The sequence below is a fragment of the Meleagris gallopavo genome, chromosome 4 (assembly GCF_000146605.3).
Source record: "Meleagris gallopavo isolate NT-WF06-2002-E0010 breed Aviagen turkey brand Nicholas breeding stock chromosome 4, Turkey_5.1, whole genome shotgun sequence".
Taxonomy (NCBI): domain Eukaryota; kingdom Metazoa; phylum Chordata; class Aves; order Galliformes; family Phasianidae; genus Meleagris; species Meleagris gallopavo.
In genome coordinates, this window is record NC_015014.2 from 16188516 (window position 1) to 16195659 (window position 7144).

A 7144-nucleotide genomic window follows, 5' to 3' on the forward strand; every position below is an offset into this window, starting at 1 on the left:
TGTTTTTGTTTCACATGTAAGAATAGTTTAAATACAATTCTTTGAGAGTACTACTGCCCATATTTCACACTTAACTCACTCAAGGAAGAGCCTACGAGGTGGTACTGCTCTGTATGCATCTTCAAAGCCAGTAACTGATCCAGTTAGGGAAGGCAAAGATATCTGCCAGTAAACTGAGGTTTAGGTTATAAGCTCACTTAACTAAGCAATGCTGGGCCAGAGCAGCATGCAGCATCCCAAAACACAGAAGGAATTAGCATCTCTATTAACCTACAGAACAAACTTGTCATTCAGCAGAACTGTTGCACCAACAGCTGGAAAGGATAAATCCAACCCCACATACACGAGCAAGGCAGGCCCTGAGCTGACAGAACAGCTTGGTTCCAGACTCCAAAGGAAAAGCAACCAGAACTCCTCACAGCTATTTCCCCTTTTCCCTTCATACCCACAATAGTGCCTTTTGGACAGACTGCAGGCCAGAGATTTGCTGCAATGAGAGCTGGCAAAACTGAAGCCATTTAAATGTACGGTTGGTTATAGGTCAGAGAAAGATTCCCCACTTGTGGCAGAGGTAAGATGTCAGATCAACTCCTCCCATTATGCCGTATTGTCATAAAGGTGTTTGGAGAACCCAACTTTACATAGATACACATACTGAAAAAGACCATCTCAGAGATGCCAGTAGATTTAGAATGATTTTATCCACAAGTTGAGAAGCACAGCCACTTCCCACACGTGCAGGGTTCAGAAAAGCCCTTTGGGATGTTTATGCGCTAAACTTTGCTACTATATTTATCACTGAGGAGATCTTTTGTCAAGTTGACGCTTCACAAAAATACCAGCGTGCTGCTATGCTAACTTTCACTTCTGTTAGTGACTGAGACGGACAGAAAGCGTATGTTCATCTATCTAGCAGACTGCTAAGTTAAAAGTCTTCAAATTAGGTTGGTTATATTGGCACAGTTACCACACTCATCCCAGTCTTGCTTTGTGTCCATCTTACGCTGGTTGGCTTACAAAGCCTTCCTGCATTCCGCTGAGCGATACAAAAGCAGCAATGGTTACACTTAAAACACGCAGCAGTGTTTTAACGCAACACTACTTCAATCCTCTCTTTTGATCTACCCTTAACACGCTGCTTTAAAGAACTGTAAGGAACACCAGAGAATAAAAATATGTCAGTGCTGATTTTATCTCAAGCTTTTAAGTTTCAAAGCTGGAAGAAAAAAAAAGATTTGATGCCATTTATCTTTCCAGGACTCAGCCAGCCACTTTCAGACACCAAATCTAAAGGAACCGTGAAGAGGATTGCTTTGCCCTTTAATACCAGAATTCTCACAGATCTGTAGCATTCTCAGCAGCTCCACTCCTCAAAGACAATGCAAGTGTTTCTTTGACAGGCATTTAAATGAATAGTTTTGCCAGAAGAGGCAGTCCTCAGCCCTCCTCCCCATCCAATTTTCTGGCTCTTCCTTTTGGGCTCCTCGCTGTGTCAGCACAAGCTCCCGTGTCCCTGCCTGACAAACTGGACCAAGGACCCATCAGCTGCAAGCGTGCTTTTTCTGCTGCTCAGGTTTTTAAATGAGATCATTTCCCAAGCTGCTGTGAGAAGCAACCGTTGCTTTTGTTTCTTCCTCCCCAACAGCTGCCTCACTGCAATCTTCCCACAAACCTGACTCCCTTGACTTCAGTGGGATGAGTGCCCACGCTGACACCCAGAGCTTCAGAAAGAAGCTAAGTCATGCCGTGAGTTCACATTTTCAACTTCATTAAAACATTGTTCACCATTCCGTGGAGGAGAACAGTTCACACCCGCAGAACCAGCTGAGGAGGAATATTCTGCCGGCAAAACACTTCAGGACAAGATGAGCAAAAGTGCCTGAAGTTTATATATGGCAAAGCTCAGGTATGGGAAAACATGTGACTCACTGAATACCTTACAGACACCAGAGGTACTGAGGACCTCCAGTTTCTCACTAAATAAATTGTTTCGTTCTATTCTTTTGTATGGGAAAAACTGGGAGAATAGAAATGACCTTCCTCCTCTTATCTCTGAGTCACTCCCTGCCACAGGGAGGATTCAGATGTTCTCCGCTTGCTGAAGCTGTACTCCACAAAGCAGTCCTTGCAAAGGCTTAGGAGCTTTGGGATTTGGGGGAGGGGAAAATGTGAGCCCAAATCCAAGGCAACCTCTCTGGAAAGTAAAGTTTTCTTACTCTGTAAAATGCCTTTAATTTGAACCAAAGCAAAATAATCAGGATGTGAACTTAACACATGAGCACTTAACTTTTTGACTTCTACAAGTTGAACTCAAGGAGAACAGACGCCAAAACTACAAACATTTCATCATACTAAGCACTCCAAATGTCTTCCAAGCTCTGTGTTTTAGCATCTTAACAGCTGCATACTTGGACACGCTGCCCACTCTGATGATTAACACTACAACCAACTCAAGCTAAGATACTGGAATGAAGCAGGAAAAAAAAGCCAAGGTTAATTTCAACTTATTTTCTAGAATATGCCAATCTACTTTTAGGACTTGAGGGTCTAGTTAAAATACTGTAGAGTAGAAGAACTTGTGCATAAAACAGTAATTTATACTTGTCAAAAGTACCTTTGGGTAATGCATACATAATTATTGTGCTTACAACACTTGACCCAGAAGAAAATAGTGCAAGCACCAACTAAGATATATTTAGGGCATGCTTGGTCTCATGCCTGATTTTCAGTCTGGTATACAGTGGTTGCTTAATATGAAAATAAGGTGCTGGGACAGTTAAACACCTGTACATGGCTTCAGTCTTCAGAAAACTATGATTATTTGATTACATACAGGGTGAAAAGGTGTGGCTGACGAACATTCAGAGTAGCAAGATAAACTCTCCATCTGACTGCTTAGTGAAAAACGAATAGAAATGCTGCCTTATGATGGTAAATCATATACATGTTTTTTTTTTTCTCTTCACGTATTTGTCAATATAACACAAAGACTATACAAGGGTCACAAGAAGTCACACCTCAACACCAACACCAATACATTCAGCAGAGAGGCCGTGTTAAGCATCCTTATCCAAACCATCTGCTAGCATTAAGTCTTTCCCTACCCATACATTCATTTTTCTTCTAAAACATCAACAATTTTTTTGAGGATAATAATATTGGCAAGAAAGAGCTGCAGAAGCTCTACGGATGCAGCACAACTTCAAGATGTGTCAGCATAGTCACCTGAAGTGCCACAGCATCTCAGAACCAGAAGCACATCATCACTTTAGAACAAGCAAGCTGCCTACCAGTGCAGCCATGGGTCCAGCCTCAAGTGCCTTAAAACAGAAAGTATGCAAACTGTGGACTTTTTTCTACTTTACTCCAAGTTGTGAGGGCTTATTTCCTTTACACTGGAAAAGAGAATCTCCTTACCTATCTAGGATCTGCAGCATTGATTTCCCAATACCAAAATAAAGCTTCCAAATAAACTTCATTCTAAATGGGTACTGACAGTTTTATTTCCAAAACAGAGATGAAGAAAATGAATGTATGAATGAATGTCCAGCTGGACTTCAGAGTTGACAAATAAGGAAGAGATCCACTCACACCTCATCTGCATCTTCCACACAAACCATTCTCTAAGAAGAATTAAACTGTTAATTTAAAACATTTGGCTCCAGTCTGCAGACAGGAGTTGTTTCCCATAGAAGTACTGGAGGGAATAAACAAACTCAGTTGGTGCCACCAATATCTACCACCACCTCCTGCAGTGGTCATTTCATACACAGGGCTTTTTTATTTTTTTAGACCCAGATAGTCACAACGATTTAGACAGAAGTCCCCTAAGATTTATTTAAACATGCACTAGCCCTAACCAGATATCATTTACTAACTCAGCACACCTAGAACCTTTCCCAGGCGTACAGAAGCACCACTAAACATTGCTTGTGACCTCAGCCTGTAACAGTGCTCTCATTCCCTTCACAAGCACATGAGATCCACCAGCTTTACTCCTTTGGTAAGGGGACATATCCCAAACACCTTCTGTACAGTGAGGTGAGTAACAGCTGAAGGTTGCTTAGCAAGGAATGGCAACACCAACCAAAACACAATTCCCATTTTTCAGACTGATTTCAGTGGAACCTACCCTGTCACACAATATGGAAGGGATGGTTACCTACTCCTTCCTGGGATTACTTACAGCAGATTGCACCACTCTGAGACTCTACCGTGGGTTTCAGCCACCAACAGCTCTACCAGCCCTGATACTTCAGGGATTTTTGAGAAAAATCTTCTACTCGCAGGAATCCCTCCTTCTACTCATCTTCAGAGTAACAGCGGCACAGAGAATACAACCAACAGCAGTCAAGCAAGACATACTGGCTCTTCTGCATCCTTACAGAAGCCAAAAGCCTCTCATTCCAGGAGTTGTATTAAGAGAGTCAGGATAAAAAAGATTAATAAATGTTACACTTGAAATAAACAGCTTACTCTGACGCTTCGATGTCCTATAATTGTGTGTCTGTGACGATCTTGAAGGCACACCAATAAGCTCAAATTTTCAGATTAGCACTTCATATCTGAAGCTAAAATAAGCAGTTTGGAGAAGCTTCCTCTGCATGAAGGGACTGCAGCAAACTGGGAGCATTTTGCTGTTTTATTTACTTCTTACTACTTCAATTACTAATTCAATTGCAGCTGAAAAAACAAGAATGAGCTTATATTTACAGAAGCTACAAGGCCATGGTAAAAACAAGAACGCTCCATAAACAGCTGAGAATTCTAAAAAATATCCTTTGTGTAGGGCAGTGCTTTCAGGCATACCCAACATTACTGAAGGTGGTGTTTAATAAAGTAGATTTGTAGAAGCCATCCAAAAATGCTGTACCGAACTAGACCTATTGCTGGGGGTGGAAGAGAGAAAGAGATAACCACACACAACTCCAAAATCGATCTGCATCTGCTTATCATGAGACTCTTTGATCAAGGGGAATGGCTGAACTGACACCCTTTGTAAAATGGGTATGATATTAAAGAAAGAAATGATCAAGGCCAGGCTGGATGTGGATCTGGTCAGCCTGGTCAAGTGGTCAGTGACCCTGCACGTAGCAGGGGGGTTGAAACCAGATGATCTTTGAGGTCTTTTTCAACCCAGGCCATTCTATGATTCTATGAATTTAGGTGTCAGCAGCAGCAAACATACATTTACACTTGAACATGTAAATTCAAAGGCAAAAATCAACCTATATATACAAACTTTATATTACACAATTAAACTTTTGTTTAGTAAGTGATGTCCTAATGCATTTTACTATTTACAGAAGACAAATGTTTAGCAAAACTGGTACATAACTGAAAACTTAGATGATGCCTGCGTATTTACCTGTTTTACCTGAAACCTGAGTTCAGAGGAACTGCTAAACTGCATTTTTATTTAAAAAGATAACAAATACAGAAGTTCTCAACCAATCTTAATATTCAAACTCCTTACCATATATGCCAGCCTTCACTCACCCGGTTTGTCCTCTCCCCCATTATTTTTGGGCTCATATCCTTAAAATCTAACAACAGCCCAGAAGACAGACCTTGGACTTGGTCCAAAGCACATGAAACGTGATGAGCATTTTTCTACGTGTGCTTCATGTATTTACATATCAGCAATAGATCGTGTTAAATAGGGAAGGGGAAACTGTACAGAGCCAAGTCAGAATGTAATGTTTGGCTTAAGAGTACAGTCTTCTGTGACACTCCTCAGATAATTCTGACTCCAGAGACATTCCTTCATCTCACTCTTAAACACTTAAAAGCATCCAGCCATGACATTTTCCACATGTAACTGCATCTGTGCAAATTTTGCCCGACTGCACAGACCTGCTGAGTTTTCACTCAATCAAGGAGTCACTGCAGTCTTATTTTACATTACAGCTCCTTAAACAAGCCTGTGAGGCTACTTCTCTGAAGACAGAATCATTTTGCTTGCTGTACACGTGTTCACTCATCGAGTGAGGGCAGAATTCTGCCAGGAAGCATGCAAGTTGACCTCCTCTGCTGCGTCACTTCTCCTGTTACTTTCCTCTCATCTTAAGACTTCTCTTCCTGCACACTGAAAAGAGCTGACATTCTTTATTAACCAGAGGATAGGAAAAAGGCAACTTGCCACTTACAGACAATACTGGACCGTGCTACATAAAGTAGTTTTTTTGACAAACAGTGCTTTGCTGTAATTTCAGAAAGCAAGCTTAGAGGTTGCCACCATCACTGTAATAGGAGTTCATTAAGCTGGTGCTATGAAATCTCAATTTAACTTTTCCCAGAGCTACATCCAGCCCCTATGCTTCCATACTGAGATCTGAGTTTAGAAACAGACTGAGATGAAAACATCTGATTATAACTTTTTATTCCATCCCATTAGCTCAGCAACAACTGAGCCAAAACAATGTCTTTCCACTCATGGGGTTTTTGTGATTTAGAGTCTGCCAGGTTTCCAATTATACCTCCTTTGACTTGTTGCAACTGTACTCCCCATTTTTAAAACCCATCTCATTAACAGTGAAACCTACAAGTACATCAGCTCAGAGATTAGAGAAGCCTTAATGTATTAGCAATGGGAACAGCAAAAAAACAAACAAAAAAAAAGCCTAAGAAACTGCCCCAAGTTCTTACAGTCAATGAACAGAACGACTGGGAGGGAACACCAACAAATGCAGTGCTCCACAATAGTTTCCATTTACAGCAAAACCATAAACTCTGATTTGGTTTCATTTCATGTGCCTTCCAGATTGCCAGCAGTCAGAAGACAGCAGTCCTACTGCTGAAAGCCACACAAGCTACACGCACCAATTTAAGCCTTAACTGAAATAAACACATAAAATGAAAAGCCTCCTACAAAAAAAAAAAGAAAACTTCTAAAAGTCAAAATTAAACATCAAGGTGCTTTCAGACAAGTAAGATTCCCATTTGCTGAAAACACATTTCCTCTCCAGGAGCTGCTGGGAAGCACTTTGAAGCTAGATCCTCTGCTCCATTACCCAAGGCCATCCTCGTGTTCACACACCTAAAAACTGTGTTTTCAGCTGTGTATATTCTATGCTACCTCACTGCATCCTGAAGTCAGTGGAAGGAAAAAAAAAAAACAACAATCAGAACAGGTTTTTAGTTG